General features: G+C 52.4%; 1 long non-coding RNA gene across 1 annotated transcript; it reads left to right on the forward strand.

Moving 5' to 3' along the window:
- Nucleotides 1–6,246: 6,246 nt before the first annotated feature.
- Nucleotides 6,247–12,162, forward strand: LOC141986102 (uncharacterized). Its single transcript, XR_012639197.1, has 3 exons — nucleotides 6,247–6,297; nucleotides 11,401–11,542; nucleotides 11,705–12,162. It is a non-coding gene; the product is annotated as an uncharacterized LOC141986102 (long non-coding RNA).
- The last annotated feature ends 445 nt before the right edge of the window (nucleotides 12,163–12,607 follow it).

Consider the following 12,607-nt stretch of genomic DNA (forward strand, 5'->3'; position numbering starts at 1 on the left):
ACGTGGCACACACAACACGTCACACGTCGCATGTCACATGTCACTCACAGCACGTCACATGTCACACACATGTCCCACACGTCTCACATGCATACACACAGCACGTCCTATGTCACACACACAACACGTCACATGTAGCACACACACACAACATGTCGCATGTAACACACACATGTCACGTGTTGCACATCACACACACAAAACATCGCACGTCGCATGCACATAGACAACACATCACATGTCACATGATGCACATTGCACAGAGCACGGACACACACAACACGTTGCGCTTCGCAAGCACAGCACGTTGCACGTCACACTCACAAACACGTCTCACACACACACAACATGTCACACAGACACAAAACACTACACACAACATGTCACACACACAACACACAATGTGGCACACAGACAGACACAAACACACACCACGTCACGCACAACACATCACATGACACCAAAACACAACACCACACACACACTCAACACGGCACACAACATGACACACAACATGTCACACAGACAGACACAAACACGACACACAATGTCACACACACACAACACTACACAAAAAACGCCTCACACACACGCACACACCACATCACATGTCACCACAAACAAAACATCACACACACAATCCACACAACACTCTAGCCGACACACAACATGACACACAACACGTCACACACACACAACCTGTCACACACACACATATCATGGCACACACAAACACACACAAAACGACTCACACAGAAACGCATTGCACGTTCCACACAACACGTTGTACATTGGATGTTGCCCGGATACACACAACACATCGCACACACTCATGTACGCAAGTTGCACGTTCCATGTCGCACGACACACACACAAAAACATGTCACACACACAAACACACACAGAAACATGTCTCACGCGCACACACACAAGACACACAACCCGTCTCACACACACTCACACATAGCACGACACACACAACACGACACACATGTCACACAGACACAAACACACACATGACACAGAACATGTCACACACACAACATGACACACACACACAAAAGTCTCACACACACACAAAACATGACACACAACCCGTCTCACACAGAAACATAACATGACAAACAGAACACGACACACACCACGACACACACAGAAACACATCGAATGTCCCACACAACACATCGCACGTTGCACGGATACACACAATACATCGCATGCACACAGGCACGCAAGTCGCACGACACACACACAGAAACACATCACACACACAAACACACACAACACGACACAAAACACGTCACACACACACAACACGTCACACACAAAAACGTGTCCCTCACACACACAACACGACACAGAACACATACAATATGACACACACAACATGAAACACAACACATAACACACACAACATGACATACAACACGTTACACAAACACTTCGCACATGGCACATCGCACGTCGCACGTCACACCTGCACACACAACACGTCACATGTCACACACAAAACACGTCGAATGTCGGACACACAACACGTCGCACGTTGCACGCACACACAGCACATCGCACGTTGCACAGACAACACATCGCACGTCGCACATTGCACTTCGCGCATCACACACAACACGTCACACGTTGCACAAGAACACACACAACACGACATACACAACATGAAACACAATATGTCTCACACACACAACACAACACAGAACACGTCACACAGACAGACACCAACACACACAACATGACACACAATATGTCGCACACACACACAACACGTCACACACAACACGTCACATGACACCACAAACACCTCACCATACACAAACACTCAACACGTTGCACAACACGACACACAACATGTTTCACACACACACACACAACATGACACACAACACATCACACAGACGGACACAAACACACATAACATGACACACAATACGTCACACACACAACACTACACAAAACACGTTCGGAAGGGGGATTGACGTCCTTCTTGCGACAAGGAACCTGCTATGGCCAAAAACACTTTAGCCCTGTGCGCCCTTCCAGACAAGTCTTATGTCCCAAATACTTTGGGTCTTCCGGGATAAATCCCCGAATAATCAAGGATCTTGACCAAAAAGGTCGTCACGTCTAAAAAGGAAGAAAGATTGTCGTTGCGGAGACCATGAAACAAGCCCTGCAACTTTTGGACACGTATCCCGACAGTCCACAGGGTGCACATCAAGGAACGTTCAAAGCGAGAAGGGCGTTCTTTTTGGGGAGACTAACCCCCATTGCGTGACCAGGAGAAGGGGGAAGTGGGAGCCTGCAGCGCCATCTAGTGGCCAAAGGAGAAATCGCCGGCTTCTGGACCTGTGTGCGCCCTTGGTTCGGTTCACATGCAAAGCTGTGTCACGCCAGGTTGGGAAAACGGGGTTCTGCTGCACGACATCATCCTCTGGAATGACTCAACCCAATAGGACACCTCCTACGATACACTGCTACGAGTGACGCTCTCAAACAGGTCCCCACAGCTCCCCAGCCTCCGCTCACCGGGAGGCAGGTGTGAGAGGATTGTTCTCCCCAACTGACAGAGGGAGAAACGAAGGCTGAGAAAAGCAAAGGGCCTTGTCTTCCATCACACAACCTGTCGGGATAGATTTGGGAACAGGACCCGGGTGTCCTGACTTTCAAACGAACCATCAATCTGGAGTTTCACACATTGAATGATCAGAATAAAGGGACCTGCAATGAGCTACAGACCAACAACCATTCACACTGATTCTTCAGCAAGTGTTTTAGAAGCATTAGAACACCAGCAAGAACCAGGGATGGCTCAGAGACAATCAGCAGCCAGAAGGAGAACAATTCACCAAGCAGATGATTGGTTCTGGCTTATTTGCTGGGCCTTAAAAGAGAACAACAAAGTCCTGAGTCTCCTGCCTGCCACGAGACCACCTGCTCAGCCAATCAGCATGGAGACTCTGGCGGTGGGCTGAGGGTTCCCCAGATGGCCCAGGGATGGCTCAGGTCACCGGTGAGGATCACTCTCAGGGCACGCTTCCTGTCCCATCTCTTTGGGAGGCCTCCCACCATGAGGGCTACAGAGCAGCCCCCTCCTTGCCAGTGGAGGGAGGGAAGCAGGAAAAGGGAAACCAAAAAAGACAAACCCCAAGGACTCGAAGGGACAAAGTCCAAGCTGGGGGAAAATTGTCCCACCTTAACCTCCTGTTTTCCGTGCCGAGAATTTGGCCAGCACCGGGTGGATCAGGCTGCCTCGGTACCAAACCTCTCTGGGGCTCTTACCTTCTCCACAGGGACGTCTGTCTTCTCGCTCAATGAGCAGTGGGAAAGGAGAAAACTCCAGAGAGGCTCCACCTCGCGCTCACATACGTGACCCTGAATTCTCTCTCAGTCCTCAAGGAGACACCTCAAGAAGGAGACTCCCTGCAGCAAAGTCCCGGGGGTCTCTGAGATCCCCCTGCCCTGCAGCCTGTCCTCCCTGGCCGTTGTCGTGGAATCTCTGTGAGGTCACCGCCTCCCAACCTCCTTTCACCAATCAGCTGAGTGCTACAAAAGGCCCTTGGGATGTCACTGCCATCCCCACCCCTGCCTTGCAGGGCTCATGTCCTGCCCCGAGCCGGCTTCTCTGCATGTTTGAGCTGCTCCCCCTGGGTCACCCCCACACACTCCGTGATCGTGCAAGGGTTCACGCAGGCCACACGTGGAACCATCAGAGGATGCTCGATGTGCCACACTCGGTTTTGCAGAGATTTGGAGACTTGAAGGCCAGAAGAGACTGTTAGATCATCTCATCTGGCCCCCCTACACATCACAGGCCTCCTGTATGGCGCAGTAGCGAGTTTTGGACCAAAGCAGACTCGAGAAAGGCATCTCATCAAGGGATGGAGGAAGCACCACTTCCCTTGGTAGCCTGGAGGAAATTGATGCTGTGGGGGGCAGAGAATTGACCCCAAGGCCACACTTGTGAGTCTGTATCATAACACACATGCATAACAGCACTGCGCGAAGTATGTACACGTCACCTTAACTCTGATGTTTCCTAACGTTTAAAGGCCTGGTCTCTAGGGTGTTCTTTGTGCTTCTAGATCTATTCTGGTGAGAGATGCAATCATTTAGTTCAGAGTGGGAGCCGTGTTAGTCTGTATCAGCAAAAAACAAAAACAAAATGAGGAGTAGTTCTGGCACCTTATAGACTAACAGATGTATTTGGGCACATTTGATGGTGTGGCTGATGTGATTAGGTCCTATGATGGTGTCCCTAGAATAGATATGTGGACAGAGTTGGCAATGGGTTTGTTGCAAGGATCGGTTCCTGGGTTAGTGTTTTTGTTGTGTGGTTGCTGGTGAGTATTTGCTTCAGGTTGGGGGGCTGTCTGTAAGTGAGGACTGGCCTGTCTCCCAAGATCTGTGAGACTGAGGGATCGTCCTTCAGAATAGATTGTAGATCCTTGATCGTGCCCTGGAGATCTTTTAGTTGGGGGCTGAAGGTGATGGCTGGTGGCGTTCTGTTCCTTTCTTTGTTGGGCCTGTCCTGGAGTAGGTGACTTCTGGGTATTCTTCCTTTCAGCAGGTGGGGATTGTAGTTTGAAGAATGCTTGATAGAGATCCTGGAGATGTTTGTCACTGTCTGAGGGATTGGAGCAAATGCGGTTGTATCTTAGAGCTTGGCTGTAGACAACGGATCATGTGATGTGGTCTGGATGAAAGCTGGAGGCATGTAGGTAAGTATAGAGGTCCAGGATAGGGTGGTGTTTACGTGACCATCGCTTATTAACACTGTAGTGTCCAGGAAGTGGGTGTCTTGTGTGGCCTCTCCTTCTGCCCCTCCACCCCCACCAACATGATACAACATGATGCGACTTTCCACGTCTCCGACAGAAGGAATATTTCCAACACACCTCTGAACAACACACTAATCCACAGAGACCTTCCTACCAACACGACAAAAAGAAGGATTCTGCCTGAAGGTCGAAACAACAGACTGTTCAACTCGAGTGCTTCAGCCGACAAGCACGGGCTGAAGTGGTCGAAAAGCAGCATCACTTGGCCCATAACCTCAGCCGTGCAGAACACAAGACCGTCCACAGCCTCAGGAACAACTCTGACATCCGAATCAAAAAGGCTGACAAAGGAGGTGCTGTCGTCTTCATGAATAGGTTGGAATATGAACAAGAGGCTGCTCGGCAGCTCTCCAACTCCACATTCTCCAGCCCATTCCCCTCTGATCCCACTCAGGGTGACCAAGAGAAACTGCAGCATCTGCTCAAGAAACTCCCTGAAAAAGCACAAGAACAAATCTGCACAGACACGCCCCTGGAACCCCGACCAGGGGTCTTCTGTCTGCTACCCAAGATCCATAAACCTGGAAATCCTGGACGCCCCATCATCTCAGGCATTGGCTAGGGGTGCTGGTCGCTCAGGGCTGGAGGAGAGAGTCGACACAGCCAGATACTCTTGCTGTCTGGATGCCAATGCCTGAGATGATTTCATCGCAGTCTCTGACGAGGGGGTTCAGGCTCCAGTGCTCTGCTCTGTTTTCCCAGCTCTGTGCAGGGGGTTGTTTCCAGTTTCAGAAATGGGGCAATGTTGACACACTCCCAATGGGTCTTTGCATAAATCAGGCCCTAAACCAGGGGCAGGCAAATTTTGGCCTGATGCCGGATCAGGTTTCAGAAATTGTATGGAGGGACAGTTAGGGGAGGCTGTGCCTCCTCAAACAGAAAGGCAAGGAAAACCTCACCAAGGAGTCACATGCACCTGTTGCTTCCCTGCACCCCTGCTCTCCAGAATCCAATCACAAGGAAAGCTTGTCGGGCCCAGATCTGGCAGGGCGTCCGGTGCTGGAGTATTGAAGCTACCGTGACGGCACTCAGAGGAAAGATGCTGAGAGAGTGCAAGTTAAGAATTGGCCGGTCAGGTTTCCAGTCCCCTCACAGGTCATTCCCTCACTCGAGCAAAGGGGCACATCTCAATTCTCAGCTAGCTCAGTCGAGCTGCATTGTTCTTGTTTCCACTCAGTCAGGTTTGAGGCCTGTTTCGCACCCTGTCTTTGAGAAGACAGTCAGAAACTACTCTCTGAAATAGCAAATGCAGGATGATGTGTTATCGCTCCTGCCCCAACACAGACAGGCAAAGAGAGAAATGTTCTCGCTTTGAGGGTGGGACTCCCTGCCCTTGGCCAAAGACGAGCACCTCTCTTTGACCTTTGTCGCTCCTTCAGCTTTTCTTTCAACAGGGAGCCCGAGAGCTCAGGTGCTGGAGCGCTGCGTTTGTCAGTGAAGCTCGGTGAGCTCCAATGTCACTCGGCTCTTCTACCAGCAAGTCAAAACACAGGAAGGATTTCCTCATTTGACAATACTGGGGTCGTCTGAGGGTCTGTCCACACTGCACACTGAACCTGTCTCTATGTGGCCTGGGCTTGCTGACTTGTGTTGCCAAGCCGGTGTTTGAGCATCCAGACTGCAGGGGAAACTCAGGCCTCACACTGTGTCTATCTGTCAAGGTTCCTTCCCCACTCTGAACTCTAGGGTACAGATGTGGGGACCTGCATGAAAACCTCCTCAGCTTACTTTTACCAGCTTAGGTTAAAACTTCCCCAAGGTACAAACTATTTTACCTTTTGCCCTTGGACTTTCGCTGCTACCACCAAAAGTCTAAGCGGGTTAGACCCCCAAAAATCCCCAAAAATCCTCACCAAAACATTGCACCCCCCTTCCTGGGGAAGGTTTGGTAAAAATCCTCACCAATTTGCATAGGTGACCACAGACCCAGACCCTTGGATCTTAAGAACAAGAAAAAAGCATTCAGTTTCTTAAAAGAAGAATTTCAATAGTAGAAAAAGTAAAAAGAATCACTTCTGTAAACTCAGGATGGTAAATACCTTACAGGTTAATTAGATTCAAAACATAGAGAATCCCTCTAGGCAAAACCTTAAGTTACAAAAAGACACAAAAACAGGAATATCCATTCCATTCAGCACAGGTTTTTTTCTCACCCATTTAAAGGAATCAGAATCTAACGCAGATCTAGCTTGATTACTTACTAAGTTCTAAGACGCCATTCCTGTTCTGTCCCCGGCAAAAGCATCACACAGACAGATCCAGACCCTTTGAAAGTATCTTGTCTCCTCATTGGTCATTTTGGTCAGGTGCCAGCGAGGTTATCCTAGCTTCTTAACCCTTTACAGGTGAGAGGATTTTTCCTCTGTCCAGGAGGGATTTAAAGGTGGTTAGCCTTCCCTTTCTATTTATGACTCTATCCTACCGCAGTAAGTCGTCCTAAGTTACACTGCTCCCGCTGCGTGAATAACAGAGCTGGATTTGACGTCACTTCGGTCGACTTACTGCTGTGCCTACACTGGGCTGGATTGACAGGAGACGCTCCTCAGTCGACTTCCCTTCCTCCTGCTGTTCCCGGCGCAGTCCCAACGGCGACTGGAGAGCGCTCTCCTGTCAATTTAGTGTGTCTTCACTCGACCCCCACGACATCAACCCCCAGTGGATCCACCACAGCAAACAGAGCTTCCCAACCATGCTGCCCCATCCACACGGCACGACTTAGACCCGAGTGGGAAATTCAGCTCCTGTGGGGTGTGTCACCCTCATCCGCTGAAGATGCTCCCCGAGTCTCCAGGGATTCCTGCCCTAACTGCTCTCCAGCCGGTTTGTGTCCATACGCTCCCCGCGGGGAGGCTGTGAGTGGCCTGGTTACAAGCGCTGGTTGCTCAGGCCTGGCAGGGAAGGGAAGCTCCGGGCAGCACTGACAGTCTGGAGATCCCTCCAGGGAACAGGCGGGGAGGCGAAGCTGCTGGGTCCTGCGGACGCCCTGAAACCAGCTCACAGACCCCCGGGGGTCACGCGGCCCTACACGCTGTTGCAGTAATGTTTGTACAAGGTGTGACGCTGAAAGAGCAGCTTGTGTCAGAGTGTGTTCAGGCCAACGGATGTGTGTGTTAGTAGAGATCAAAGCGACTGTTCAATGTGCAACTGTATTGGGTGTTTAAACCTCCTGAAAACTTGTGGAATGTTGTTTGCACTGTTTTCACGTATCTGTGTCCTGTTACGCTGGAATAGCAAAGAGTTGCCTTGTGTAGACCCCTGTCACTAAATAACCCCTCAAAGGAGAATGAAGGTGTGTGGAATGCAAGTGAAGAAAAGGTTCATTTCCAAAGAAGGGGTGGTAAGAAGCAGGATTCCTGGGCGGGGGGCAGGAGGGTGTGGTTTGCACTGTTGTTGCCCAGGGTGGGAATGGGGAACTGGGCTCTGGCTTAAAGCGGTGTCAGGCTTCGAGGGGCTGGGTTCAGAGCTGGAGGTTCGGGTTGGGGTGAGGGTTGGGCTACAGTTTTGGTTCAGGGGTTTCGAGTTGGGGGGCAGGTTATGGGGTCAGGGTTCCAGATGGGTTCCGGGTAGGGGGTGGGGTTTAGATTTTGGGGGGAGGGTTTGGCCAGCAGCAGCATAGAAGTGCGGGTGGCAATGGGGTGCCAGCCAATAGTGGTAAGTCGGGGGTCTTTTAGGTGGTTTTAGTGTCCGTAGCACCCTAGGGAGGGGGGAGGGTCATGTTTACGACAGGGGGCTAAAGTGTTGGGGAAGGGGGTGGCAAGTTGACCCATCCCACTTCGCACTTCCCACACGGACACGCACAATACGTCCAAGGCGCGGACGCACACACGTCACACACACACGATGACACAAAACGGCACACAACATGACACACAAAAACATACACACGAAACAAACACACACACACCACGACACGGAAAGCATCACACACAAAACATCACACACACGACCCACAACTTGTCACACACACACACACTCAACACAACACAACCCACAACATGTCACACACACACACTCAACACAACACGACCCACAACACGTCACACTCACACACTCACACACTCAACACGACCCACAACACGTCTCACACTCAACATGACCCACAACACGTCTCACAACACATCTCAGACACACTCAATGACACACAGTACGTTGCACGTACGTCGCACACAGACAACGTCGCACACACAGTTTGTCACATGTCGCACGTATCACATCACGCACATGTTGCACTATGCACATGCACATGCACAACACGTCGCACGCACGCACACACTACATGTCACAGACACGATGCACACAACACGACACATGACAGAAAATGGCACACGACACAAAATGGCACACGACATTGAGACACACATGACAGTGAGACACACACACACGACACTGACACGTTTTACGTGGAACACACAGCACGTCACACACACAGCATGTCGCACGTCACGCACAACACTTCGCACTTTACATGTCACACGCACAACAGGTAGCACACAGCACGTCGAGCGTTGCTCGTGCATCGCAAGTCGCAGGTTGTAGACCGCACGTTGCATGTTATACACACAACACATCGCACAGAGCCTGTCGCACGTTGTAGACAGCACGTCACATGTCGCACACACAACACATTGCGCATCGCAGGCACGTTGCGCATCGTGCGTCGCACGTAAACAGCACGTCAGGTGTATACTGCACGTCGCACGCGCACAACACGTCGCACGCACGCAGAACACGACACACAACCGGTCACACACACAAAAATCACACACAACACCGACACACAACACGTCACACACCAACAAAACACTCAAGACAACACACACACAACCACGTCTCACACACACACGTGACACCACATGACACACAACATGTCACACACACAAACACGTCTCTCACACACACCGACACACACACACAACACACGCCCACACACACACACACGACACATGATGTCGCACACACGCGGACACACACGATGTCTCTCACATGCCGACATACGACATCTCTCACACGCCAACACACACACGCGACTTCTCTCACATGCCGACACACACACACGACGACACACACACACGACGACACACGTCTCTCACATGCCAACACACACATACACGCCGACACACGACGTCTCTCACACACGACACTGACACACACGACACACGACGACTGACACACACACAACACACAACATCTCACACACACACACACGACACTGACACACATGACACCGACACACACCACACATGACGACTGACACACACACGACACACGACGTCTCTCACACACACACACACGACACACGACGTCTCACACACGACGTCTCACACAAACACACGACGTCTCTCACATACGCCCACACACCACACGCCCACACAACACATGCACAACACACGCCCACACACACACGACACACGCCCACACCCACACACCACACACGACACAACACATGCCCAGGCCCACACAACACACACACCACACACAACATATGCCCACACCCACACACCCACACTCGCCGACACCCGCCGACACACACACCCGCCGACATACGACGTCTCACACACAGAGCTGGCACACAACGTCTCACACACACAGAGACGACACACACACCGACAGACATGACATCACACACACAGACCCGACACACACAACCTCTCACACACACGACGTCTCACACACACGACACTGACACACACGACGTCTCACACACACAGAGACGACACACAGACCGACACACACGACGTCTCACGCGCCCACGACACCGACACCGAGACACACGACGTCTCACATACACAAACACGACGTCTCACACACCCACGACACAACATACGACACGTCACATGACACACAAGACGGCAGACGACACGACACCGAAATCACACACGACACCGACACGCGACACACACACAAGACGGCAGAGGACACGACACCGAAATCACAACCCTCGAGACGACACCCAGCGGGTGCGAGAGCGGAGCGGGGACGGGCGGGGTGAACTCGGTCTCTGGGCGGCGCGTGGGGCCGGTGTGGACGGGAGGGAAGAGGGTGGCAGGGCCGAGGGCGAGATTCCCAGCCCCCGTCGAGCGCTGGGGAGCGAGGGCTCCGGCTCGGCTCTCGCAGCGGCTCTGGCGAGGGATGGTGCCGGAGCTCTCGCCGGAGGGGAACACGGCAGGAGGGGCCTGAGCCGCTTGGGCCTCTTTCCAAGGAGGCAGAACCAGGCCTCCGCTCTCTGCCCTCTGCAGACCTGGCTGAGAGGTCAGTGCTTCCAGTTCCTCGTCCGCACTCGCTGTCGTCCTCCTCACCGGCCGTGGGCGTCCTCGCCGGGGACGGGGCTCGGGGGGGTTAAGCCTGGGGAGGGGCCAGAGTCTCCTGAGCAGAGTGACTCTGTGGGGTGCCGTTAGAAAAGGGGCTTTTTGGTTGTGATGCTCAAGGTGTAACGGGAGGAGAGTGGAGGGCGGATCCCTGCCGTGTGGGAGAGGCAAACAGAGGAGCCTACGAGATGTTGCCGACGGAGATGGTAACTTACTTGTTTTTCCCCTTGTGCTGGGTTTAGTACCAAGGAAAAAGAAGTCAAGCCTCAGAGTCTACTGCCCTCATGCGACGGAAAGTGAGTGAGAGCAGCGAGCCTGTGACCGTTGGTGATGCCAGGCAAGAGCCCTCCATCTGGGAGCCGAGCAATCGCCAGTCTCGGTGAGGTAAGTGTCTGGTTTGGTGAGGACTCTGCTCACACCCCACCTGAGTCCAGGTAGGGAAGCCCCGTAAATTAGGGTTCGGTTTGTAACAAAAGGTTCCTGATCAGCTGTGGTTACGAGGGAGAAAAGGTCCCATTTTCAGAGGCTGCTCGTTTCTCTGGTCAGGAACGGTGTCTTCTCCGCAGCAGAAGGTTGGATCCAAGAGGATGACTCCAGGTGGTGAGTTGCTTGCCCTGCTCTCATGTTTCTCTGTCTTCTCTCGTGTGTTCGCCAACTCTCTCTTTCTCTTCTCTCCTCTTCTGTCCTCGTGCCGTGTCCCTTCACAGGACACGGGTAGGTGTGCATTCCCACAGGTGAGGTCTCGGGAGCCATGGAGAAGTCGGAGCGGAGGAAAATCATGCCGGGCAGTGGGTGCGAGCGTGGAGCGGTGACTGTCGGGGTTAACTCTGTCTCGGTTCATCGCGTGGGGCCGATGCGCGGATGAATGCAAGATTTCCAGCACCAATGGAGCATTGTATAATGATAGCCTACGCGATGTGGCCCACTGAGATGGTAACTTCTTTGTTTTTCCTCCTTGGTCTGGGTTTAGTACAAACAGTTGACTCCCCTCATCGGATGGAAAGCGAGCGAGAGCAGTGAGTCCGCGAGCACTGTTGATGCAGCCAGGAGTTGTCCGGTTGGCAGTGGAGCAGTCGCGAATGTCAGTGAGATAAGTGTCTGGTTTGGTTAAGGCTTTGCTCACGGCCCGCCTGGCTCCAGGTAGGGACTCCCCATTAGCTGGGGCTGGGTTTGTAAGAAAAGGTTCCTGACCAGCTGTGGTTAGGAGAGAGACAAGGTCCCCATTTTCAGGGGCTGCTCATTTCTCTGGCCAGGAACGGTGTCTCCTTTGCAGGAGAAGGTGGCATCTAGGAGGATGAGTCCAGCTGGTGAGTTGCTTGCCTTCCTCCCATATTTTTCTCTCTTCTCTTGTGTGTTGGCCAACTTTCTCAGTCTCTCTCTCCTCTGCTCTCCTGGTGCCGTCTCCCTTTGTAGGACACGGGTAGGTGTGCATTCCCACAGGTGAGGTCT

Source organism: Natator depressus, chromosome 4 (assembly GCF_965152275.1).
Source record: "Natator depressus isolate rNatDep1 chromosome 4, rNatDep2.hap1, whole genome shotgun sequence".
Taxonomy (NCBI): domain Eukaryota; kingdom Metazoa; phylum Chordata; order Testudines; family Cheloniidae; genus Natator; species Natator depressus.